The sequence below is a fragment of the Peromyscus leucopus genome, chromosome 2 (genome assembly GCF_004664715.2).
Source record: "Peromyscus leucopus breed LL Stock chromosome 2, UCI_PerLeu_2.1, whole genome shotgun sequence".
Classification (NCBI taxonomy): domain Eukaryota; kingdom Metazoa; phylum Chordata; class Mammalia; order Rodentia; family Cricetidae; genus Peromyscus; species Peromyscus leucopus.
Genome location: NC_051064.1, coordinates 48,791,985 through 48,819,896, shown reverse-complemented (window position 1 = coordinate 48,819,896; position 27,912 = coordinate 48,791,985). Strand labels below are relative to the sequence as shown.

General features: G+C 36.1%; 1 protein-coding gene across 4 annotated transcripts in view; it reads left to right on the top strand.

Moving 5' to 3' along the window:
* Positions 1–27,912, top strand: part of Lingo2 (leucine rich repeat and Ig domain containing 2) — a 1,171,857-nt gene that overhangs the window by 199,076 nt on the left and 944,869 nt on the right. For all 4 annotated transcript variants that reach the window (XR_003735524.2, XM_028878475.2, XM_028878483.2 and 1 more), the window contains exon 2: positions 9,677–9,771. The gene's annotated coding sequence lies outside the window, so the exon portion shown is untranslated. The remainder of the gene's footprint in view (positions 1–9,676; positions 9,772–27,912) is intronic.

Here is a 27,912-nt window from a genome sequence, read left to right as displayed (position 1 = left end):
AAAGAAGGTGAAATTGAACCAACTATCTGCAGTTTATTATGACATAACAAACCAGTCCAAAGCGCAGTGACATGAACCCCAATTCCCTTGTTTCTCGTTTCGTGGTGAGCATTTTGGGCTCAGCTCTTCAGCACATCTGCTGATCCCTCCTTTGGGGTTATGCAGCTGTGGTCATCTGGCAGTTCACCTGGGTCTGAATGATATAAAATGCTAATACCCATGTGTTCCTGCCAGGTATACAGAATGTCACTACACCTTAGGGTGGCTTCTTCTAAAAAAAAAGTAGTCTCTTAAATTTACTAACCTTTATGAGTTAATAAAATATTGCAAATAAAATAACTACCACACCCCCAAATTAACCAGACCGACCCATGGTCTATGTATCTCAACAAACTTCTGTAAATTTAGAATGGCCATTCTGAAGTTGCAGTGCTTCACATGGGATATTACTTTGACTGTTTAATATATTTTCATGCTCTTGCCCACCACCAAAACCGAAACTCCATGGCAGAATTAGGGCTAGGAAAACAGTTTAGCTTTATGTCCTGTTTCCAAACTCCCATCTATTACCTTCATTCTACTGACAGTGAAAAGAGTTCCAAGAGAAAAAGTACAGAATACACGGCTTTCTGTGCACTAGAAGCTGCATTATTCTAGTGTTCTACATCCACTGGCAAACCACCAATAAAGCTGATCTGTGTTTAAAAGATGGAGAAATTGTATATGTGCATGTGTGTATATGCTGTGTTTTCTGGCTTTAAAATTATATTCATGTAGCTGTTAAATTGAGAACTTGTTCATTTAGATTTGATTTTCATTACCATAAAACCTTCTTCCAAAGTTTAGAAAACAAGAATTATTCTCCTTATATTTTAATTTTATCTCTGATTATATTTTTAGAAATGATTTTTTTTTCTTCTTGCCTTGAGACAACATGGTAGGTTTTCTTGTGATATTTCTATAAATACTGAGTTTTGGTTTATCCTTTCCTATAGTCTCCTGTCTTCCTTCTCTCTACCCCCATTTCCTGTTTATGTTTTTTAATCCCTAGCATTCCCACTTACACACTCATATTATGTGTTTTTTTTTTTTTTATCCTCATTCTTCTCACTCTCTTAAAACTTTATTCCCTATTTCATAGGATCTTTCTAATTATGTGTTACCTACACATATATTCCTTCGTGGTCTAAAGAGAAAGGTATGATTACCTTGATGTCCTGGATAGATGTCAGAAGTGATTGCAGCCATTTTGTAAGTTGTGTATCATGACATCAATAGGTTCATTTCATATGTGAGGAAACTAAGAACAATAACTACAAATAGCTGGAAAGAGACATTTCGGTCTGTTCAAACACATACTCTCAGTCACTGAAATATTTAGAGAAACACTGGTCCTGTTATTAAAACACAAAAGTAAGGTCCAGTGAGTCTTTGGCTTCGGTCTGCTTTCCTTTCCACATTGTGATTCTCCCTGCCCCCCTCAATACTCACACAATTCTCTGAGGTGTGTTTAAGAAGAGAATGCTGGAGTGGAATGCATGCTTTACAGCCTTGCAAAACACATCATGGATTCCAGGGCATAAAGCACTTGACATCCTAGAGGGAGAGAAGGAGGAATATCCCTCCACAGCACTCAGTCAATAAAGAGCTCAGCTTGCCACTGACGAACTCTATACTTACCATATGACATGCAATTTAGCTTTAATTTCAGTCCTCTCCCATTAAATTGACCTGATGTAGTTTACACCTTCAAATTTTAGTAATAAAGGAATTGAATAATATATAAAAAGTGAGCACACATTGCAACAATACAATAAATTTGATCACTCATTTATTAATGAAATAATTATAAACATCCATCTGTTTCATTGGGTATCCTGAAGATTACACAAAAAAATTAGTGGAGAAGTATATAAAAGTATTAAATTCTTCATTTGCCCTTACCTAGTCTTTTTGCCCTCAAACTCAAATTTAAATACAGATACTTTAAAGGGTTCAGTCAGGGAAAATTAAGTGAGATGTGCTATTTTACTGTGTAAATTTTAATAGGAATCGTGGGCTTTAGTGCAATTGGAGAACTGAAAAGAAAAGCAGGCCTCAGAGACTATACAGCATGGTAGAATGGGAAAGCCCTTCTCCTGTGTGAACTGAGAATGAGTGAGCCCTGGGAACTTGAAAGAGGAACCCCTCAGGACTCTGGTACAGTTACTGGAGAGGAAATTATGCAGTCAGTCAAGTGGTCACAGGAGCTCAAACAGAGTTAAACCCCAAGAAATGCCAGGAAGGGACAGAAGACCTATAGGATACTTTTGGTAGCACAGAGTGAGCAACTTCTAAAGGGCTTAAAAAGTGAGTTCAGCTCTGAGGGTGAAGGGTGGTTGTAGAAGAAATGCAGACATCCACAAGCAGCCAGGAAGGAGCCCTTCTCCTTAGTCTCCCTTTTATGCTGCCTAATATGGAACTCTAAAGGAAGCCAGCTGGCAAAGGAGAAGCGAGGTATGCAGAATCTCAATGCCACAGTCTCAAAGCAGGATGTGGAGCTTGGGTTTGTGGCTTGAAGACAGCTTAAAAAAAAAAAAAAAAAAAAAAAAAAACACACAAAATCTTAAGTGGCCTTTACTGAAAGGGAAATTCAACCAACCTTGTTTGTTCACATTCTGTAACTAGGTTTCATCTATCAAGTATGTTTGATATGTCAATATTATCTAAAAGACCTTGTGGGCTATTTTTTTTTGTATTTAACTTTTCAGAAGAGAGACCCTTTATGCCATCTAATGCAATTATAACTGTTCATTTTGTTCTGTTTCTTTTGCAGAAACAGACATCCAGGAAGGCACAAACATAGTGTTTAGTATTTCATTACTGTGACTTGCATAATCAGAATTTTATTTAATTATTTCTAAGGAGTCTCTATTTTAATAAAACCAAAATAGCTATTAAAGGGTATAGAATTAGGTTGATCAATAACAGTGACTTCATTGACTTTTATAAGATTACACTATAATTTTGAACAATAACTTGAAATTTTTTGTGTGTTTGGATGTGTCTGTACATGTGAGAAAGCTTGTGTGTGCAGAAGGGTAGAAGGTGAGCGAGGGAGGAAACAAAGAGAAAGAGTTGGATTGATATTGACAGATAGTCTGAAAATGAGAACGGACAAATTGGGCAACAAAGAGTAATCCCTGGTAAATTTACCGATAGTATCTCTACTTGGGAACAGGATGTTTATCTGTAGAATAATTTATTTCTCATAATTATCAAACTGATTGACAAAATAACTAGAAGTGCTAGATTGCTGTGTTATTGGTGGTTTTTGTTTCTTTGATTTCTATTATCAAAAATAGAGGTTCTGGGTTTTTGTTATTTTAATTAAGAGATTTTCTATTCATTTTACATACCAATCACAGATCCCTCTCTCCTCCCTCTTCTCACCCCCAGCCTTCTCCCCCAACCCCCCCTCATTCCTACCTCCTCCAAGGCAAGGTCTCCCATGGGGAGTCAGCAGAGCCTGGTACATTCAGTAGAGGCAGGTCCAAGCCCTACCCCCCTGCATCAAAGCTGTGCTAGGTATCCCACCATAGGCAGTAGGCTTCAAAAAGCCAGATCATGCACCAGGGATGGATCCTGTTCCTACTGCTAGGCGACCCCCTTAAGCAGATCAAGCTACACAACTGTCTTACATATGGGGGACTAGTCCAGTCCTGTGGAGGCTCCATAGCTGTTGGTCTATAGTTCATGAGTTCCCATTAGTTTCTTTTGGTTGTCTCTGTAGGTTTCCCCATCATGATCTTGATGCCCCTTGTACCCAGAATCCCTCTTCTCTCTTTTTGACTGGACTCCTGGAGCTCAGCCTGGTGCTTGACTAGGGATCTCTGCATCTGCTTCTGTCAGTTACTGGATGAACGCTCTGTGATGACAGTTCTGTTTTGTTTTGTTTTCTTTTTCACATAACATATCCTGATTTAGTTTTCCCCTCCATCTGCTCCTCTCAGTTCCTCCCCACCTCCCTGCCAATCCATATCCACCCTTTTCTGTCTTTCGTTAGAAAACAAATAGGCTCCTATGGGATAATAATAAAAATTAAAATTATTAAAATAGAACATAATAAGGTAAAACAAAACTAACACATCAGAAATGGACAAAACAAATAGAAGGAAAAGAATTCAAGAGAAGGAATAAGAAACAGAGATCCCCTCATTAGCACATGCAGGAATCCCATAAAAATACTGTACTAGAAGCCATAATATATAGACAATGGACCTGTCAGGTAAAAAGATATATATGGGAAAATTAAAAATAAATAAATAAATAAATAAGTGGAAGTGCCCTCACATGGCATTATAAGATAAGGGACATCCAAAAATACTGTTGAGTTCATTTTCTGTTGGCCTTCTAATGCTGGACTTGCAGCCTACCCTTAAGAGTAGTTTGTTCACCACTCAGACTCCCTTGGAGAAAATTAAATTTTCTTTTGCAAGTGGTTATCATTTGGAGATGACTTCTGGGTTAGAGCTGGGGGCATGTGTCCACTTCTCCACGCAGTTCCAGGCCCCCAACTGGTGCATACTTGTGCGGTCTCTATGAGAGCTGTGTCAAGCTCTGTGTGCTCAAATGTGCAACAATCATGTTAAAATTTATGTGGCCTTGTTTTCTTGATATTTCACCCACTCTTTCTCTTACATTCCCTCCACTTCTTCCTTCATAGGGTTCCCTGAGCCAGAGTGGAGGGATTTGTTGGAGGCATCCCATTTAGGGCTGAGTGTTTCAATGTCTCTCATTCTCTCCTTAATCTCTGACTGGTAGTCTCTGTATTTCATCTGTTACAGAAGTAGGTTCTATAGTGATGGCTGAGCAGACATTGATCTATGAGTATAGCAGATTGCTATTGAGAGTCATTTGGTTGCCCCCTCCTCCCCTGATTGTTTTTATTTTTAGAACAGTAGTCTTTTTTTTTTTTAACCTTAGGTCTTTGAACTATCTAATCTCAGGATATTAGTCACCCAAGCAAGTGTTGGGTATGGGTTGCATCTCATGGAGAAGCCTTCAGGCAAATCAGGTATTGGTTGGTTTTTATCAGAATTTGTGCCACCAATGCACTAGCATGTCTTTCAGACAGGACACTATTGTAGATCAAAGAGTTTGTGACTGGTTTGATACTTATGTTTCTCCTTTGGTATCTTACAGAGTACTTTTCTGTACCAAAGATACTAGTACATAGAGATGAAGGCTCTATGTAGGTCCCAGCTTGATTTCTCCATGCTCAGTGAGTTGTGTAGGTGTTGTCTTTAGCAATGGTGCCTTTGTGTCAGTTTCTGGAGAGCAACCCATAGTCTTGGCAATACACTGGTTGCTTGGAGGCTGCTATAGGACCCATGGCAACCATTTGGCCAACAACTCAATTAGATGTAACCTAATCCAGGTACTGGAAGCTTCCTTTGTTGACAAGAGATGGGCAATTGGGGCTTTGTCTCCTCTTTTTTTGTGTGTGATTTCTTTTAGATGTCCTTCATATGTGTATATATTTTAGGAAGCTTCCCCTGTATTAGATTTCCCCCACTACCCCTCAGTTTTAACTCTCTCTCCCTATATTCTGTAATGTGTTGCTGAAGTTTTCCTGTGTCCTACCTGGCCCATGGTCAGGACAAATCTCTCTCATCTGCCAGTCCTACAGCTGCTTGGAACCAAGTAAACACACAGAGACTTATATTAATTAAAACTGCTTGGCCATTAGTTCTGGTCTACCACTGACTAGCTCTTACATTTAAACTAATCCATAATTCTTATTTATGTTTAGCCACATGGCTTAGTACCTTTTCTCAGTTCTGTCTTCACATCTTGCTTCCTCCATGCCTGGCTGGCAACTCCTGACTCAGCCTTTCTCTTCCCAGAATTCTCCTCTCTTCTTATCCCGCCTATACTATAATTCCTACTTGGCTACTGGCCAGTCAGCATTTTGTTTATCAACCAAATCAGAGCAACACACATTCTCAGCATACAGAAAGACATCCCCAGCAGTAATGTGCCCCTCTCCCCTCTGCCTCCTCCCTTGATCTTTCCCTTCCAGTCTCTCACACTCTCCATCCATAAGTATCTATTCTATTTCCCTTTTCAAATGAGATCTACCTGTCCCTAAGACACTTACTCTACCTAACCTTTGTGGTTCTACAGGTTGTAGCTTGATTATCATTGATGTAAGAGCTAATATGTACTCAGGATGATTTTTCTTTATAGTTCTAACCATTTGCTTGAATTTTTCATTTTTTTAAATTGCTGAGTAATACACCACTGTGTAAATGTACCACATTTTCCTTATTCATTCACCAGTTGAGTGGCATCTAAGTTGTTTTTGATTTCTGAGTATTATGAATAGAGCAGCAATGAACATGTTTAAACAAGTGTCCCTCTGGTAGGATAAGATACTTTAGGTATATGGCCAAGAGTAGTATAGTTGGATTTTGAGGTAGATCGATTCCCACCTTCCTGAAGAAGTTCCACACTGATTTGCATAATGGCTGTACAAGTTCACACTCCTACCAGCAATGGATGAGTGTTCCTCTTGCTTCAGATCCTTACCAGCATTAGATGCTCCTTGTTTTATTGATCTTAGCCATTCTAACAGGTATAAGATGAAATCTCAAAGAAGTTTTGATTTGTGTATTCTTGTGGCTAAGGAAGTTGAACATTTCTTAAATGTTTCTTAGCCATTTGCGTTTCCTCTTTGACAATTCTCTATTTAGGTCTATACTCTAGTTTTAATTGGGTTAATTGTTTTCTCAATATTTAATTTTGGTTTGAAGTCTATTTTATTAGATATTAAAATGGCTATACCAGCTTGCTTCTTAGTTCCATTTGCTTGGAATATCTTTTCTCATTTTTTTACCCTGAGGTGATATCTATCATAGATTATAAAGTGTGTTTCTCGATTGCAGCAGAAAGGTGATGTGTTTTCATATCCATTCTGTTAGTCTGTCTCTTTTAAATGGGGAATTGAAATCATCGATATTGAGAGACATAAATGAGTTTTGTGTTGCTTACTGCTACTTTGTTGATGGTGGTGATGGTGTGTGTGTGTGTGTGTGTGTGTGTGTGTGTGTGTGTGTGTGTGTCTGTGTGTGTTTGTGTGTATTTTTTTCTTTAGATTTGCTGGTCTGGGGTTATTTATTACTTGTGTTTTCTTGGGGGGGGATCAATCTCTTTTGGTTGGATTTTTTTTTTCTTCTAGCCCCTTCAGTAGGGCTGGGTTTGTGGTTAGGCATTGCTTAAATTTGGTTTTATCATGGAATATCTTATTTTCTCCATCTATTGAGATTGAAAGTTTTGCTGGATAGTCTGGTCTGGCATCTATGGTCTCTGAGAATCTGTAGAATATTTTTCCATGCTCTTCTAGCTTTTGATGTCTCCCTTTTTTAAAAGGCAAGTGATATTCTGATAGGTCTGCCTGTATATGTCAGTTAGTTTTTTATTTCCCTTGCAACTTTTAATATTCTTTCCTTGTTCTGTATGTTTAGTGTCTTGATTATTATGTGTAAAGGTAATTTATTTTCTGATCTACTCTACTTGGTGTTTTTTATGCTCCCTATATCTTGATGTGCATCATCTTCTTCAGATTAGGGAAATTTTCTTCTGAGATTTTTTTAAACTATTTTCTGTGCTCTGAGAACACATTGGGTTACTTTTCCTTCCTCTATTCCTATTATTCTTAGGTTTGGTCTTTTCATAGTGTCTCAGATTTATTAGATGTTTTGTGCCAGCATTTTATTAAATTTGACATTTTCTTCGAATTAGGTATTCAATTTTTCTATGCTGTTTTTAATGCCTAAGATTCTTTCTTCCATCTCTTGTGCGTTTTGTTGATGCTTGCCACCGAGGTTCCTATTTGAGTTCCTAAAATTTTCACTTCCAGATCTCCCTCAGTTTGGGTTTTCTTTATTGGTTCTACTTCTTTTGTCAGGGTTTGAACTGTTTTCTTCATTTCCTTCAACATTTTGTTTGTGGGAACATATTGTTACGAGGAGCCCACCAGAGATGACCACTCAGACACAGTGTAAAGTCAGTTAAAATTCTTTATTCTAGTCAACTGGGACTATACTAGGGTATTTGAGACCCAAGTATAGTGATGAGTGTTTAGGGTAAGAAGTTTTAAAGGTCAAAATCACATCCTTGTATCTTGTTCAGCAGCTGCAGTTGGAGGTTTTGCTCAAGCAATAAAGATGGTATGCTAAGTTACCTGAGGCATCTTGACCTAGGGTTCCTAAATAGGATTGGGCAATTTTCCATGGGATTCACAATCAATGAGATAAAATCCTAATTCAACCTAAAATGGCTACAGCACGAATACAAATGGAGGGATTTATGTACTGTTCTGCCCTGTCAAAATATGGTCATGGTTATTATTGATTATGTTTTTACAGTAGGGTCTAGAAGTCTGTATTTGAGCTGATTGCAATTCTAGGTATGAGTATCTATCCTTTGTTGAGTAAGTGTTTTGTTCCTCAATTTCTGTTGCAATCTATGGTTCTTAAGTGAGTGTGGTCTCTGTGTTTGGACTGGTAGGATATTATTCTGAGAAACTGAAATGTGTGACCAGTGGGGGTTCCAGGTAAAATGTTTTTCTAGATATTAGAAGTTGACTCTTAGAAATGGCAATGAGATAGGCTGGATCCACAGGAGAGAGGAAAACAGGGCTTTCCACTAGCATCTGTTTAATCTCCTGGGAATTGGGGCAGAAAATGAGGAGAGGCCACAACAGGTGGTCTATTACAGAGCTGGGGGCGAGACTGGGGAATTGGATATGGAAGAGAGGAAAGAAAGTGAAGAGCTGAAGCTTGCCTCCATGTTTCACTGGCCTCATTTCTTGTCTGCCAGGCTTGGCTGGTAGGTTCCAAGAGAAAGCCTGCTGCAGTTTGGGGCTGAGATAAAAGAATAAGTGGGAATGGAATTTGGAGGGAAAGATTTGTGTGATCTGGAGATGTGGCAGGGATGAAGAGAGGCTGCCTGCAGCAGGTTGTCTGTTACAGAGCTTGGGATAAAACTTAGAGATTGGATTTGGAGGAATGAAAGGAGAGGTGAAATCAGCAGTTAGCCTACCTGCTTCCTTGACTTAAGTTTATAGGTATTTTCAAATTGTCTTTTAGAAAGACATCTCTAGATCTCTTCAAATAACAAATGGTAGGATCAGGGAAAGCTGCTTTTTGGTAGAGACCTTGTCTGGCATGCTTAAAACCCTGAGTGAACTCTCTAACATGTTTTGGGGAAAAAGAAGATGAGGATATATTTAAGCTACAAATCTTTTTCTAATAGTAGTTATAAATCATAATTTGATCTCTCTAATACTTCATGTTATCAGTTATATGCTATTGCTGGTATTTAGAACATTTTGTTTCAAATTAAATTTAATCCAAATTCTTTGATGTGAAAATCATCTTACATTCTAGTTATTTTCCTAATGCTTATAAAAATATATATTGATTTACAAAAACACATCTGATGAAATTATTTATGAGAAAATGTAAGCAATAGTGTCATTGGGGAACAATACATTAGTTTGACTCATGTAATTACAGTCTGGAAATACATGTGTAATTTTTATTTCAGAATTTAATCAAAATAGTCAGATAATAATTGTTGGGCAAAGTAAGTTTTTTGCTTGTTCCCAAATTTTTTGTTTCATTTTTAGGCTATACTGAGGATGGTTTCAAGATGTAGAATCCGTGTATGTGAAGTATCCCAAATGAAGTGGAAGAATCTGTGTTGACAATACTTCTTGTTGTGGTAAGAAGAAACAGTTCTAAAGTATTGGCTCTTGGAAAGAAAATGGCAAGCATAAAATGTGTGCATGTCTCTGTGTGTAATATATGTGGCAGTTTTATCATTATGAGTTGACCATGAAATAAAATAGTGACTCTAACTAAATCTGTAAGTTTCAGAATCTAAATCCTGTTTATTGACTGTTACATGCTAGAGAACTCAATAATATGTTCCAACTCTGTGTATTATTAGTGTTAGTACTGTTATCACAACAGCTCTAAAAGGCAGATTTTATCAGATCCAGAGCATAGAAGTGAAAACAGAAATTTGAGCAAACTGAGACCCACCTTGCTGTTACTTGATGGCAGGAATGACTACACTGACTACTGATGTGTTGTCTCAAGCCTTATGATGGGTGAGGAGGGGAAACTTTAGATTTAAGGCAAGACCCTAAAGTTTTAATGCACGACTTAGAAAAGATGCACATTTGTCTTATCTCAATAAAGAACATGTGATTTTCACTTATATATCATTATTCTTGAATTCATATTTCTGTAAGTATTCAACTACTCATATAAGTTCATACATGAGAACGTTTGGGTGGTGTAAAAACAATTGATATTTGATAAATATATGGGCAGTTGTCTCACTTATGACCAAGGATAAAGTTTAATGGAATTAGTTCTAATCAGCCTTTATGGGTAACTGGTATGCGGTCTTAAAAAAGTAACTTAAAATGTTCTAATTTCCTTTGTTAATATATGTGTTATAAGGTATTGAAAAGACTACACTGAAGTAAGAGATAGTATGCGCAAAGCACCTGCCATTCTGCCCAATATACTACAAGTCCTCAAGATATAGAAGTCCTACCAATGTCATTATGATGAAGTACTATTAAAATATAGTCAGTGCTTCTTTGTATTTCTACCAGTGAAGATGTATGACTGAAGAAATACAAAATAAAAATTTGTGAGTAAAGATTATCTCCATTAAGCATTATGAAAACTTAGTCTACAATATGCCTTACTTACCTGGAAAAGCAATTTTCAGATTGCAGATTGAATCCTGTGAAATATCAGTACATTTTAGCAACATTAATCTGTAAATAAAAGAACCCAAATCCCTTTGTTCTTCATACTCAACAGTAATGTTGGAAATACTTGGTCTGCCTATCTTACCTGAATTTTTTTTTTTCAAATGAACTCATCTATCCTAGTGATTGCTAACTGGATAGCCACTGTGTCCCTGTGAGTTGAATAAGCTTGGGTTGTTCACATATGATCCCTCGGGAACCTGTTGAGCATTCTCTTGGAGACAGTCATACTTTCAGAATCTGGCCTCAATTCTGGTAATAATTAGCAATATATCTATGGGAATAGACATCTTGCCTATACCCAAAGATTACATTTTTCCATTCTGTGTTGTGCACAGTAGGTGGGGTAGACTTGTTCAATGTAAAATCAAGAGGAAGAGCTTTCAATAATCCCCAACTTCCAGTGTGTTGTCACCTTTTCTGTGGATGAGAAAAACCTTACACAATCAATGAATGCAGTGCAGATATTAAGATAGCAGCTCTCATATTAATAGAGAATGGCTTTCCTCAGAGGATAATAGGAAGGGAAATGAGGGCCTTCCTAAAACTGTCTTCATTTGTATTCATCCTGAGACTACTCTTAAAGCTGGCTATGCACTTCAGATACTGTATTACATTTCAATTCATGACTGTTGAATTTGCACAGAATCTTCTAACTAAAGATTTCCAGATTCCTACATTATGTCTAGGTTTGCCTTAATTCAAATAGTAGTTGTTTTATATGAATAGAATTCTCCATGGTGAAGGCCACATATTTTTCCCATTGCCTTTTTTTGTGATAAATCTGTGTTTGTTTCTTGTCCTATTAACTTTAAACTAGTAATAAAGTTGCTTATTTTAGTACCAGTGCCAGACCCATAATACAATGAGGATCATAAGAGTTACATTGCCTACAAGCAAGGCCATAGGATTGTACAAATCACCTGCTTCTTGAATCACTGCCAAAAATCTAAAATGGTAGTTGCCCTTCAAGATCTACTCATACACTTAATAACAGGTGAATCAGTTCAATATCCTATAAAGAACTTATTAGAATCTTCTGCAATAATGACAAAAGTTTGGTATGACTCAGGAAGTTATCAGAGGGAAGTAAAGGAGAGCTTCATCTCAGCAGAAAAACAAAAACCTGAACTAAGAAAATAATCATTTCAAAGATGTATTACCCGGCCAACGACAATAGATTTTACCTTAGATTTGTTCCTAGCATCTCTGTGTTATATATGCATCTTTAGGCCAATGACTCTCATTCTCAGGTTTTAAAATGTTTAGAATCTTCTGAGAATCTTGTTGTATATTATTCCCAGGATGAAGATGCTGCTCTTGAGGATATGCTTGATAGACTAGACTACTTCCAGTAATCTACATGTCAAACACAATCATTCAAATTAGCAAGAAGTATCTTGCACACTCCACTAACTGAGACTCAACATTTCCCTGCAATGTAGTTTTAAGTTTTATAATCTGATTTAGGAGTGTTGCTGTTGGAGTTCAAACTGAAAAACTTTTCTAAGTAAGCATTAGGACATATATCTAAGAAACTAATGGGTTTTAATAATGATTCTCTACACTTATTTCATAGTTGAATAGCTTCATTTTTCCATGTGCATATAAAACCTTGATAAAGCAAATTTAAAACTGCAGACCATGTTCTTAACAACAGCAGTTATGGTTTGGCTAATGTTAATTGAAATTCTTCTAGTGAGCAGTTGCTTTCATACATGTAATAATGTGTCAAATCTCCCCCCCCGCTACCCCCATTTTATAGGTTAATAAAGTTTATCAGAAGGAGATAACAGGCTCAAGTTTTGGAGTTAGCACACGATGGGGCTAGGTCTGAATCTTGGCACCAGGAGAATGCGCATCTGCTACAGCTGCTGTTAATCCTAGGATAATTCAGTTTTATAGCCGTGAAGAGTTTGTTTCATGGCAGACAGCATAAGCACATATACACATAAGCAGGAACAATTGGCCTGTATTTGTTTTATTTAAGCTCCCTAACACTGAATTCACCATCACTTGCTAGGTTAGGCTTTGAAAAGCATATGTAGAGTGAGCCTATTCATCTGTTTATAAAACTACCCAAAAGAAACTTTATGAAAAGAAAAATGTCTAGGTATCTACACATTTTCCTAACCATTGACCTTGTTTATTTTCACCAATTTTGTTGACTTTTTTTTAACATCATCTCTCAGATAAATCAACTGTCAGAGATTAAGCTAAACCGGTATTTAGTCAAGCAACTTCCTTTTAATAGCAAAATGAATTCATTCATTCTCTATGTCTGGCAGCCCCATCCTCTCTCTGTCTCTCCATGGATACCCCCACACACATCTGGCTGACCTATCTTTTTCCAGAGTAATATATGAATTTCTTACTTCTTTCCAATTGCCTTTCTCATGCATTTAACTCTGCTTTTCACTCCTGCCACATTTCCCAGGGTATGCCACCCTGGGAGATAAAAAACCTCAAGAGAATGAGAAAAAAGATAAATCGACAGGAATGTATAGCTCCCAAAGGCATAGTTTTAGGAGGAGCAAACACTAGGGATTAGGAAGAAATGAATCAGAGAATGCCATATTTCTTAGACATGGAAAATTTATGGCGATTCTACTCCCTGTGTCTACCTTTCAGCTATTTAAGATTTTTTTCTCAAATACTCACTACCCTGTAAGATGGTAGATTCAAAAATCTATATGACTCAGGTTTTAAGCGACATATACTTAAAGCATATATGAGGTATAATAAAACTAAAATTATATATTTGGAAATATGCCAGCATGCAAAATTCATTTTTCATGTCATCTTTAAAACTTGTATATATACTATGCAGTGTTTAAAATCATTTGAAAGAAAAATGTAAGATCTCCTTTAAGGTATGATTCTCTCTTTAGGTAGCTGCTGAAGGAGATCGCAGGAATGTATTATGAAAATTTTGTTATAATCATGTTTTCTGACACCCCAGATTATACCTTTTCAGGATCATTATTGACATTGATTATTTGCATAATCGTAATTAGTGCCAACCCTTTAAAGATAAATATCACCCAAAGTAATTTTCAATATGATTATTCTACTGCTGATTTTTCTGCTAATCTTAATGAAGAAATTGATAGGTGATACATAAGCCATTAACTTTGTCTTTATAAAAATAATTATTATAACTTTGAGATCATGAGATCATGCAAATTAAATAAATGAATAAATGAGAGAAATATTTTTAAGATAGAAACAGAATAAAATGATTTGTAGATCTTTGTTGAAAACAAATGAATAAATTTTGGTTCCATAAATAAGCATTTTTCTAGTTGCAAAGAGAACTAATTATGTGATATTAGATGTTATAATTGTATATCATCAATACAAAAGCTGTGTCATATCACTATATGTTTATCAACCTATGTTCTACCAGGGTTAAGAAATGCATGATGTATTTCTTGTTTCTTTTCCATTTTGAAGAATGACAATAAAATATTAATTACTGCATATTAAATATATGCACTTAAGTGCTAAGAACATGCCCTAAAGTCCTAGAAGAGGAAGGCCTGTCAGGTCTCTAAGCCTTTTTTTTTTTGTGTGTGTGTGTGTTTGTACTTGTCTCATCCTTTTTTTCTTCTTTTTCATCTTTCTGTAGCTATTGACTTCCAGGTTGTTCAAAGATCATTCCATCAGTGTGTAATTCATATTGAACTCCTTCTGTGTATCAGCTTATGTTCTTTGACCTGGATTCTTTTCTATCTTTCTATTGAGGCTTGTGGAGAAGAGTCATGGCTCTTTCATATGGAGGTGAACATGTAAAGTCCTTTTAAGCTGCACTAGTCAATATTTTTCCAGAGGTATTTAAAACAGAAAATGCATAAATAAATTTAATATTTTCACTTCTTAGACACCTGTCAAAATCTTGACATGTTCATTTCCTATAATTGGCGTTATATATTCAAAGTGAGTTTTGCAAACAGCAGGGGTGCACGCTCCGTGAGAGCTGCCTGTTAAATGGGCAATCTACAGTACTGGAAGTCCTGTCAGCCACCCTTCACTCTTGTAGGGGCAACAGCCAGCTTCACAGGAACCTACTATTGCGTCTCCCATTTCTTGCACATTCATACGAAAAGTTTCATGCCCATTTCTTGCTTTGATTAGCCACAACCTTCTTATTAAATGGCTTTACATATACCCAAAGTAATGTGACTGTGATAGTTAATACTAGTGTTTGTCGTGCACTAACCTCAGTACTTTCAATTAACCATGGTAAATGCCTGAGAAAGTTTTGTTTAGTCTGATTAAATCTTGTATTCTATACACATATATTAAAAGATGACATAGCTGGGCGGTGGTGGCGCACGCTTTAATCAGCACTCGGGACAGAGCAGGCGGAATCTCTGTGAGTTCGAGCAGCCTGGCTACCAGTGAGTTCAGGAGAGGCGAAAACCAGAGAAACCTGTCGAAAAAAAAAAAAAAAAAAAAACCCAAAAAAAAAAAAAAAAATGAAGTATACTTGATATGTAAATTTTTTTTAATACAAATGCATTTAAAATAAATATATCTGATAAAGCTATGAATTACAAATTATTCTGTTTGTTGAGCTGTATTGGAAGGCATGTGGAAACAAGCATGCCATCAGAATTATGTTATACAATATCATTCAGATGCACTGGCTATAATCATATGACAGAATACATAGATAGGAAACACGCACAGTGCTCAGGAAAAAAGCACTGATCAGTGAGCAGCTAGCTCGCTCTGCTGATTACATGTGAGACTAGGAGTACAATCATCAATCATTATCTAAGCATGGTTCACTGTAAGCCTGACACTTTGTTGAGTCAAAAATAAAAAAAAAAACCTTTCACAGCAGTCAAATAGATATTAACATTATATTATAAAAGTAAAAAAACCAAAATAATTTTATGTTGCATACTACATAAATGAGGAACTTTAACAAAGAGTGCAGATATGAAGATTGAGAATACGGATCTAAGACAAAGAGGACTATAATGAAAGGATGCATGTATAAATATTATAAAATATAAGGTACTACTTCATAAATAATATTTATAATCATACTATATCAGATGAGCAAAAGTGCTACTTATTTACAACTATTGCTGAATTAAACATAAATAAATATCACAAACAGTTAGTCCACTAAAACAAAGATTTAATTGATGGAAGAAATGATCCTTTTTCTGAATTGTTATAAACTGAGTTAGAGAACATTTGGAACAAGAAGAGAGATTTTGAACATGTGTGCATTCATTCTTTCAGTCATGACTATTTATGAATTACCTTTGACATCCAGATACTGTTTTTCTCTGTGGAGATAAAGGGTAAGTAGAACTGACTTCAAGACTTTCATGTGGAAGAGCAAAATGAAAACTAGAAACTTTTATTAATTTACTGACAAACCTGTGAAGGCACAGTTGACGGAGTGATTGCAGCCTCTCAGTGTTTTCAGAGAAGAGCAATTTATATGTATCTGGAAATAGGAGCCTTCATAGGAAAAGGATGGAGTTTAAGGGAGCTTTAAACCATGACCTTATATATGCAAAAGTGTGGCAGCTGATGGAATGAAAGGTCATAATGTAAGTAGAAACAGGAAGTTATAAGGTGTGTGCAGGAAATAAAGGTCTTGATACTGGAGGCAGAAGTGAGGGCAAGGCAGCTTGTGAGAAACCATTCTAACCTCAAGGTTGGATGGCACAGTAGGTCCTTGCATGAGGATCACCTGTAAAATAGTAGATACTCTGAGCGTCTTCTGTGGTCTTCTGACTACAGTTAATAAAGTGCTCTTCCTCATTATTCTATGTCATTATTTATGCACTACATTTGGTCCCAGGAAACTGAAATTGGAATAGAGCTACCCAGGTAGATTTTTACAGAAATTAGTGCAGACATGCCTTTTGCTTAAAAACAAGTGAGCACAGTCATTAAAATTTTTTAAAAAGATTTTATTTTTTTCAATACTATGTACATGTATGTGTGTATTAGCTTGTACATCAACAAAGAATAAAAAGGGATTCAAATACCTTGCAGATGGAATGCTGGCAGTCATGAGCCACCTGGTATGGGAGGTGGGAACTGAAATCAAATCCTTCACAGGAACAGTGAACACTCCTTGCTGCTAAGCTATCTCTCCAGCCCCCAAAATGTAAGATTTTCAATATGAAATAGTGTAATGTGTATGATATATTTTAGTATAGATTGTCTATAATAAAGTGCAAGAGGAAAGAAATGAAAAAGGAATACTTTACTAAAAAGGAATCAGAATTTAATGATTTGGAAAATTCTCAGCCTGTATATGTTACAAAGGATGAGAAAGTTTGTTCTGAAAAAGACATAAAGGGTTACAGATAAATAGTCTCACCAAAACGAGATTGCCCATGAATATAATAATCCACTTTAGAAAAAAGACAAGAATAATTGATTAGATTATAGCAGCAGAAATCCCACCAGATTAAACTAAATGGGTCATAGATGAAATAAAATGAAGGCTTTCAAACTTCTGGGACTCTGTAAAATGGGAGAGCAGAGCTAAAGGCTAAATGACTTTCCTCTGTTGAAATCAGAGATCAACACATCCTCTGTTGCTGCTTTATGATCTAAGCCTACAGACCTCAGAAGCTAGGTTTTCTCTGCCATAGCTTTGTTTGGATATGTCACGAATTGCTTGGAGTCACAGGAAAAGGGTGTCTGTTTAGGTGAGATGGAGGTGCTGCTCGGTGAAATTAGTACAGGGGACTGCCACCCTCCTGAGACTAGAGTGCAGAGCATAAAACCAACAAGATTTGTATTCTTGTCCCTTAAGAGGACTGGTCATCCTTCCTTGCTAGATTCTAGTCTTGTTTGAGGGCAGTTAACACTTCTTTTTTTCCCCCATTTCTCCAGTTAGAAATAATAACATCAATCCTATGACTGCAATGACATTGTGTTTGGGGAACTAATTACATGTATGACTTCAAGGATCACAGCTGAACAGAAACTTTGCCTATGAATGAATTATTCCTCCTAGCTTACTATAGCTGTCATGAATGACATATAAATGAAACATTGGACCATTGATGGATGCTGGCATGGGCTAACAGTTGGGACTCTTTTGTGAACTGGATGCATTTTACATGACAGAATGACATGTTATATCTCCCAAAATTTTTCATTAAAACTCCATCTACCAGTATCACTGTTTTCCAAATGGGCCATTGTATAGGTCCAAATAACCCTCTCCAGACAACACTATTTCCCCGAGTTTTAGTTTCATTGTCAGTTAAATATTAGAATGTGTCCTACCATTTTTAGAGTTATCTGCATGACTTAAATCAGATTCTTTTAGAAAAAAAAATATGTGTTTTATGTGTTTAAGATACAAGTATCAGCATCACTATTATCTGTATTCATTATTAATTGCTATATCTGTAATCCTTAGTTCACAGGCGAAAAACAATGTAATGAGACCCTTGTCTTTATCACAATTTTATTTACAAATTCTCATATATAAATATTTGTTCTAAGTACTGACAATAAAGATCTGAATATTCAGTGGTATTCTTTGCAGTTCATAATGATTTGAGTTTGCATATGAAAATTAGTATTGTGTAATTGTAAAAACTTATTGTAACTTGTACAAGGGACTGAATCATAAAGGAAATATCCAAGTCTTAACATGTTAATGTTATATTAATCTTACTCTTGTAGAAAATTTTCTTTTCCTTATAAATAGCTTTAAGAACAGATTATTCATTTCAAATATGATGTTATTTTAGTGTCTTTTAATTAATTCCTGGAATACAGCACTGTGGTTTCCCACTAAAAATAGCTCCTCCCTTGTTTAATATAACATTATGTGTGTATTTCTAATTGAAATTTATCTCAGCAGTATGATTTGTAACGAGGAGCAAATATTCAATTTCTAGTAAAATGAATTAAAAAGTGTTTAGAAAAGCTGAATAGTAAAAACTGTCTTTAAAATACTTGACACTTGGATCAACTTTGTAATTTTGAAAAGGTGAATTGAAGTTAATCCCTATGGGATTCCTGAAGATGCATTTGTTAGGCAACTGCGTTTGTATGCAAATGCATTTTACATTTCCATATGTGTATGGGTAGACCCTCCAACATATATATTTTTACTCATAGTGGCTACATAGATGAAAATACCAAGAATTTAAATATTTCCATTTTCATGCAACAGTTTAAAAGCAATTTCTAGTTCTGCTGTGAGTCAAGGTTTATCAGATTGCACTCACCTGTGTTGCTGCTTCCTCACCTTCCCATTCCGGATTTTTAACTATGTCTTAACTAACAAGAGAATACAAAAATGAAGTAAGACAAAATGAATAGGTCATATAGTAGGGCACTATACCAAGAACTCTTTTTTAGTACAAGATGGTTAAATTAGCAGTTCAGTATTTGAGATGGTTAGTCGGATCTTAAAAACATTGTTATGCTGTCAGCCTTTATGAATGTCATGTCCTTGTTGAAAGCTATAAGGACAATTGAAAAATTAAACATGTCATCATATACAACATGCTAATCTCTTCTTTAATGTCACTTTCTGAAACTATCTTAATAATTTTTTATATCACAAATATGCCTTTCCTTCATTTGTGTTTTCATGTCTATTTTTAAATGAAACTAAAGATTAGTATTGATGATTATCCTTCTCTTAGAGAAATTATTTATAAAGCAACTAGGTATTTCTTTAGCAACATCAAAAACAATATCAAGCCTTAGTTCTTAGAAAATAGAGCATTCTACTTTAAAAGGACAGCATTGTTATCATGATGGATTCATTCAGGAGACAATAGCTGTATTACTAAAGCAATCTGAATTAATCTGAAATTGAATCACCCCTTGTACAAGCATAGGGGAAATGGAAGCAATTTTAGATTAAGATATACAAATATTCTGTTAACTTTAAAATGAATTCAAAATAAATTGAATTGTTACTGTCACATTTTTATTGTTTCTTAGCACTTTTTATAAAGAGCAAAGTTATAAGAGGCTTATTGAAGGTATGAAAGTGCATACTGGAATGCCAAATATAAATGAATAAAAGATATCTGAATTTTTAAGTGATTTAACTTATCCTATTCTTTTAAATGGGAATATTTCATTTTTATTATAGTCAACATGAAATTGTTTACTGTCTGTGACAGAATGGTGAAGGCTTAAGCCCTTGGCATCAAAGTTATTAATCTACTTGTCTGTCAAAGTCAATTAGAGAAGGGTCACAAAAGTAGACATTTATCTGAGGGACTCTCCTAGCTCACATTAGTCATTTACAGGATCTTTCTAAGAGACTTATTAGCTCATCTATTTGCAAATGATGGCCACTGTCTGGGCATACTGCCTTTAGCTTCTGTTTTGCTGAAGGATGGTGTTCTCTTGAAAGGTAGCCATGATAATCAGCCGAAGCAGTGTAATAGGAGTTGGAGTCATGTATGGGCCAAAATTATTCAAAGAATAATAAAATAAGATTTAATTACCAAGTTCAACAATTTAATAAGATTTGATATTTTTAGATAATTTAATCTGTGTCTATTATCTTATCACTGTGTCTCTCCATTAAATAATGAAAAACTATTACATTCTATAAGTTTCCATCCACAGCCCCTCTACCAATATAAAATATCATTAAATCCAAACAATTTTATTGGTGTTTAGTTATAAACATATCCTATACCTTCTTTAGAATTCTGCCCCATATAAAACATCCTAATTTTTTTCCTGTTACTATTTTTCCAAGATCTAAAATGGGATGTAATAAAAAAAAAATGGTAGTACCAACAAATAAGTTTAGAAATGACTGTTGGTGAATTAATAAAAGAATTCTTTGTATGTCATAGGCAGTTTAAAGATTCAGGGTCAGAGAAATAACTGGTTCTGGAAAACATTAAACTACAAAAGGAGTTTTGAGTTTAAATGTCATACAACCCCATGTATCAGGACAAGAAAATGTCAAGAATCATGTTTTAGAAATCTCCTTTGGCAGTAGTATGGAAAAATAGATGGTAAAGAAGAAACTGACGGCAAAGAAACTGTGCGGCAGAGTATCATAATTTTAATGACTGCTAGGACCCAAAACAAAGCAGTAGCAATGAAAATAGAGAGGGCATCATGGAACTGGTAAGTAGCTGGATGTTAAGTTAATAAGACTTTTAACTAAGTTGTTGAGCAAGTTGCCCAAGGAGACTGGAGTGAGCACTGTTATTATTGCTTTTCCATGCTGAGGTCAAATCCAGGGTTTCCACACACTGGGGAAGTTCTCTGATACTGAGCTTCATCTGCAGCCATGACTCTGTCATTCTTCACTGCCAATGTTGTCATTTTAGGAAGAAGGACAGACTTAGCTAGAGAAAGGTTATCTGTGAAGGACTAACAGGCAATCTGGAAGAGCTATTCGGGAACTCAGGAAGTTCTAAATAGAAGTAAAACGTAAAGATCTGTCTGTAGTAGGGTGACTCTGAGATTTAATGAGATTCTCTTTGTGTGCCATGCTAAGCACAATGTCTGAGGTGAGTTAGCACTCTGTAGTAATAGCTGGTATGCCTATAATGGAAGGGAGACTAGGAAGGGTGGGTTAGACTAGGATAGAAGTCTGTTTCCATGTTTAATGAGATGAACAAGGAATGGAAAGATATTCAGATACCTGGAATGCTGCTCATGATAATGAGATCAGATAACTGTATTGTTATATTTTATTGTTTATCTGTAATTTTATAGATATCAGTAACTAAAGGGATGAAAACACCACTAGGCTATGGGCAAAGAGAATAGTATCTGTTTTGAAATGTCTTTCATTCTTCCCTCATGACAATTAGATATATCTCAGAGCTCTCCCTTTACTTTGTTTTAAAATACCTATTGGAATTGTATTTGCATCATTTGTAAGTATTACTCAAAGAAAGATAAGGTATATTTGAAATTATTGATTGGTACTATACTTGCTAATGGACTGAATTCAAGATTTGCTTCTTCAACCTGACCTTGGAGTCTAGTAAATAGAAAAAGGGTTTCATACTGTGTCATACTTCTGATGGCACATATGAACTATAAGGCCACTGACAGAACAGGAAGCCTTTAAACAAAGACATGTAAAGAACAATCCCAGAGCAGAACAGTACGCTTTTATTGGAGGAGTCAGGCCAACTGGCCTGTCCAGAGAATGCAAGCTGATTAGTGGTAGGAGTAATTCAATGGCATACTGAATGGATTATATCTGCCCAGATGGAAGCAGAGATGCTCTTGGTGGCACTGTGAAACAAGTTCCTAGACAGCAGAGAGATACTGAGCTGTCTTTAGGGAACAGAGAAATAACTGCAAATTAAGCAAGCCATGGTTATTCACTCTTTATATTAGCATGTCTACAATCTATAAATGCTGTTTAGGGTTTTCACATACTCAAAACTGTCATTTAATACAGAATGATGTTGTTACACATTTGAAAGTCAATTTACAAACCTACTGAAAAGGATCTGACATCCATACAATAGAGTATATGTCTGGGGACATTGTGGCAGTTTATTTGCCACTCTGAGTTTAATCTGAGTCTCACCAGATATCTAATTTATCATGAGAAATGAAATTCCAGGAGGTTTTTTTTCTGTTCCTATGCAGTTATATTGAATAATATGGATTCTTCTGGTAGAGTGAATGCTCATGTGGAAAATATTTAATTGCCTGCATTTCTATGACAGGACTTTTCTGAATTTAAAATAACCTACGAAGAAAAACATCATTGTAATATTGTCAAGAAATGTCTTCTCACAGGTTACTAACCAATTCTAAAGACTTCTATCTACCATTCATGAGCATTAGGAGGCAAGTAATGGCTAGAGGTCTGTCATAAATCTAAAATGTAGTCCTGATTATAGTAACTATATACATGTGAAATTCCACCCTTCATTCTAATTTTTTTTCTATACCACCCTCCCTTTATCCATCTCCCTCTTCCTCCCACTCTGGCCTCCAATCTACAGCCCTCATCCCTCCCTTTCTCTTTCCTTTCCTTATTTCTGAAATGTATGTTCTATTACTTCATTTTACCATATACTAACATACAAGGAAAATATACTTCATTTGTTCTAGTGTGGCTTAGGAGAAGATGGTGTGGGGGGTTAGTCATGTCATTCAGGTTATGATACCACATTGTCCAAGATACTACATTGATACAAGACCACATAATGTCACATAGGTAATGCCATTCATTCTGAGGCCACTTGAAAATAATGTGTATTAAATTCAAGAATTACATAACTGCCTTGAAAACATTAACATATTGAATAAATATATACTGAGGTCTACTCTCTGCAAAGCATAGTACTGGGAAGAATTATAAAAACAAATACCAAGAGAAATGGAAACAAGGAGGAAGACCCATATGATCTTCTCTGAGCTTCTCAAGAAAGGCTTTCAGGACTGGAATCTAAGTCCAATCCTGAAGCATATGCAGGTTCTAGGGTTTAAAGATATAGCAGACTAGCTGCATAGGAAATGAGTGAAAGTGCTCCTTGCAGTAAGCAGTTTATGCCCCCAGAAAGGGCAAGTCATCTGGGGATTTGGATACATTAAGGTATGAATAGGACAGTTAGAACAACCCAAATGTACAAGCGCAGATTTCAGAAAAAAGTATTTCAAAGGTTTGAGGATTTATCTTAAGTCATGCGAAAACTTGCTGGATCCCATTTTTATTTATGATAATGAATTTAAAGTAAAAAGATTCTTGTAAGGTATTTTGGAAAATAGATTTATGTTGCTTTATTTATCAATTAGTTTATTCAAAGCTAGGAAGCCATAAATTTCAAGTTTGAGTATTTATAGTATGTTTAACTTGTATTCAGAATCTGTGGTCCAATGAGCTATAAAAGCACTAACATAAATCATTGATAAAGTTTGAATATTTGGATGTATAGAGTTATTACAAAAATCATGAGATTTCCATCATTCACAGTTACCAAGGCTTCTAGGGACAGCATCCATCTGTTCATTTATTTATTGAAACATCTTTACTTTTTCTCTATAACTATTACATATTCACTGGTCGGACTTGAAGACTGGACACTTCACTGAAGGTCTGTAGGTTTGTTTGGGCCACATGAGTCCTTGACATTTTCATGGGTAATTATTATTTCCTGAAGACTTTAGTTGTCTCCATTCAGAGTATGGGATCTTCCACCTACTTTTTTTCTCCTCATAATACTTAAACTTTTAAACCTGGCTTGACTATTTTTCTCCCTTTGTGTTTCTCCCTGCTTTTTCTGGTACTTTCATTTTTCTTGCCCATTAGCATACCTTCAACTGTGCTCAACAGTCAGGCTCTCAGAAAACAAAAGCCAGAAAGAACTGAACTCTACTTGACTGACTCTCCAAATGACTGATAGTCCCATGCATGATGAGCATCTTCTGAGTTTAAAGGGTCAGAGGAACCATCTTATGTTGAACTAAAACTCAGGTGAAGAAAAACAGTCACAGACACATGCAAAGTTATCTTAAACTATCAACCAGTGTTACATGTTTTGAATGTGGTTTTCCCCTTTGCTCTCTGGGACTGCTTTGTTGAATTGCCTAATTCACAAACTTTCTCGACTTTTGGTGATTGTTTATTTGTTAAGACCATGGGGTGATGGACAAGAAAAATGTGACACTTGATGAAATGTTATAAAATCGTGACAATGATGTTTTCAAAAAGATACAGTGATCATAGAGGGTAACAATTGTAATTATATGATCAGTAATATGTTGAAAGGACATATTTTTAAAAATCTGATAACATGGTGTAGGTGGTGAAATTTCTCCTGAGTATTTTCTAAATGATTCATTATTATATTTATAATTATGTAAAAAACAAATACTAAGCAAATACAATCAACTAATAATTAGGAAAATCAGAAATTAATGAATTATCTCACTTAGGAGAAAGAGTAGTCTTTGGGGCCCAGCAATAGGAGCTGGGCATATTTATGACATAGAGAAATATCTCTAGTCTCTTATGCTTTCCAAATTATCCCATCCTTTTGTAGTAGTCTGGTTATCATTGGAGACATAAAATATTGAAAGGGTAAGCAAATATCAATTAGTGAGGAATTCAGTGGTTGCATTCTTAAGTTCTGCCATTTAAAAAAATTATCTCCAATAAGATTAGAATTCAGTTTTAGACTTGGCTGGTTTTGTTGAGATAAGGCTCTGAGTATGTATTTCAGACTTACATAAAACACAGTCCTCATGCCTCAGACTCTCAAGTGCTGAAATTATTGATGTAGGCCACTCAGTATGGCTTATTAATTTTGAAATAATTAATTATATCTTTATTAACACTGATATTTATATATTACACCGAGTTAGCTGATCATATTCATAAATTATTATAAACCAGCCCAACTCCATTTTTTCTCATAAATATCAAATATAATTTAAGTGATAATTTAACTGAGAGAAGAATGTATGTTTCCCTGTGGTTCTCCTTCTCCTTCTGGGATCATTGTCTATCAGTTCACTAGGAAGGAGGGAACAGAAGCTAGTGAGCAGGTTCTGACAGGTTGTGGGTCTATGGATACAGCTTCAGTGAGTCAGCTCAGCTTTATTCCAGAGTATAGGGATTATATAGGGTTGGGGATAGTAGTTGGGGAATCACCTAATTTGCATTAAACAGCACACCCCAATCACAAAGCTCCTAGCACAAGTCTTAGTTATCATATATAGAAGCACAGTCCTAATGTAATGCTCCTATCACAATGTCTAATTACCATAGGGCAGCAGGGGGAGAACTCTAGCAGGGAACTATGTCAAGGGTCACGCTAGAGATAAATCAGGCATCCAGGCTTAGGGAAAGCTTTCAGGTAAGGTCAGGTGTTCTAACCTAGGGACCTCCAGTTAAGAGCAAGTAAGAAGCAAGAAGTCTTGTGGCTGATATATTGTGCACCCCAATCAACTCATCTGGAAGTCAGAGAACATAGCAGCCACTATAATAAACATAGAAGTTAGACAGTGATACTGCACTCCTTTAATCCTGCCATTCTGGAGGCAGAGATCCATCTGGATCTCTGTGAGTTCAAGGCCACACTGGAAACAGCCAGGCAGTGGTGGCACACACTTTAAATCCCAGTACTGGGAAGCACACATGTCTTTAATCCCAGCACTTGAGATATCATGTCTTGCTTGGGAAAGACACATGCCTTTAATCCCAGGAAGTGATGGCAAGAAGCAGAAAGGTATAATGTGTGAGGACCAGGCTTATGAGCTTTTCTGATCTTTCAGTGTTCACCCCAATACCTGGCTCTGGGTTTGTTTTTATTAATAAGACTGTTTAAGATTCCTGTTACAGGTCCTGGTCCCACTGCCTGGGTGCCTCCCAAACAAATTAAGCTAATCAACTGTTTCACTTATCCAGAGGGCCTGATCCAGTTGGGGGCTCCTCAGATATCGATTCATAGTTCATGTGTTTTCATTACTTTGGCTATTTGTCCCTGTGCTTTTTCCCCCTGGAGGAGATGAGAATGGGGGGTGTGCTGGGGGAAAGGGCTGGAGGTGTGAGGGGGGAGAACAAGGGAATCTGTAGCTGATATATAAAATTAAATTAAATTATAAAATAAAATAAAAATAAAACAACAACAAAAAAGATTCCTGTTACAAAGTCTTGCTAGGGAGGGAGTCCTCCATGTTGTTAAGCTTGGCGAGAGCTGCCAGGCTATGGTAGATTGCAACCTCTAACCAGCAAGGCCTCCTTATATTTCACTGGTGTGGAATAATATTTTAACTATGCAAAGATGTACTGAGTTTGTTTATACTGCATTTGTTTAATTATGTAATGGTGTGTTGCTTTTGTTTTACCTTGACTGCCTAAGGCACCTGATTAGTCTAATTAAAAGCTCAATGGCCAATAGATAGGCAGAGGAGGGACAGACAGGGCTGGTGGTCAGGAAGAATAAGTAGAAGGAGGAATCTAGGCTCCAGAGAGAAGTGAACGAGAGAAATAGAGAGGGAGATGTCGTGGGCCAGCCAGCCAGACACGGAAGAAGCAGGAAAGTAGGACATACAAAGGAAAAAAAAAGTAAAAAGCCCCGAGGCAAAACGTAGATGAAGACAAACAGGTTAAAATAAGTTATAAGAGCTTGTGGGAAAAGCCTAAGTGATGACTGCCATTCATAACTAATAAGAAGTATCAGTGTTATGATTTGGGGGCTGGCTATACGAGAAAGTCTGCTACTTCTCACAGATTCAATGAAAACAATTATTTACAACATTTCTAAGGGAGAAACAATAATATTTAGCATGTGTAGAAATGCAACACAAACTCTATATTCTGGGCTTTCTGTTACTAATGATGAGTGTTTCATGATGTGTTTTAGTTACTATATACATTATTTGGCTCTAAAAGTTCAGTAGCACCAGGCAGTGGTGGCTCATGCCTTTAAACCCGGCAGGCACTCGGGAGGCAGAGCTAGGCAGATCTCTGGGAGTTCAAGGCCAGCCTGGTCTACAGAGCAAGACCCAGAATAGACACCAAAACTACACAGAGAAACCGTGTCTCGAAAAGAAATTCAGTAGCATAAATGCATCTGTAATTTTTGAACATACACAGAATAAACATGTTTTCTTATATTATTCAGTTGTAAAATTACAATATAATTTTTATCTTATCAGCATTCCTCTGGTAATATTTATAAACAAGGTCTCCACACCTTATTCCATTTATTACTAACAAAATTATCCTAAATACTTAGCAAATTAAACAAACTTTTATTGCTTGCATATATAACATGATCTCCTGAAATACTTATATTTCTTTGGGCTTGAAATTTCTTAAGGCTGTTTGGTCATTTAGAATAGTACTTCCTTTATGTGTGTGTGTGTGTGTGTGTGTGTGTGTATACATGCATGTGCGTTATACATGCATGTGCGTGTGTACATGCATGTGCATGTGTGTATGTAGTTCTTTCTTTTCTTGTTTGGGTGAGCACATGTGTATGGGTGTGTGTGCATGCATGTGTATATGTAGTGTTTTCTCATTTGTGTGTGTACATGTGTGTGGGTGTATATACATGTGTGTGTGTGTGTGCCCCCATGTTTGTGAGCCCCAAAAG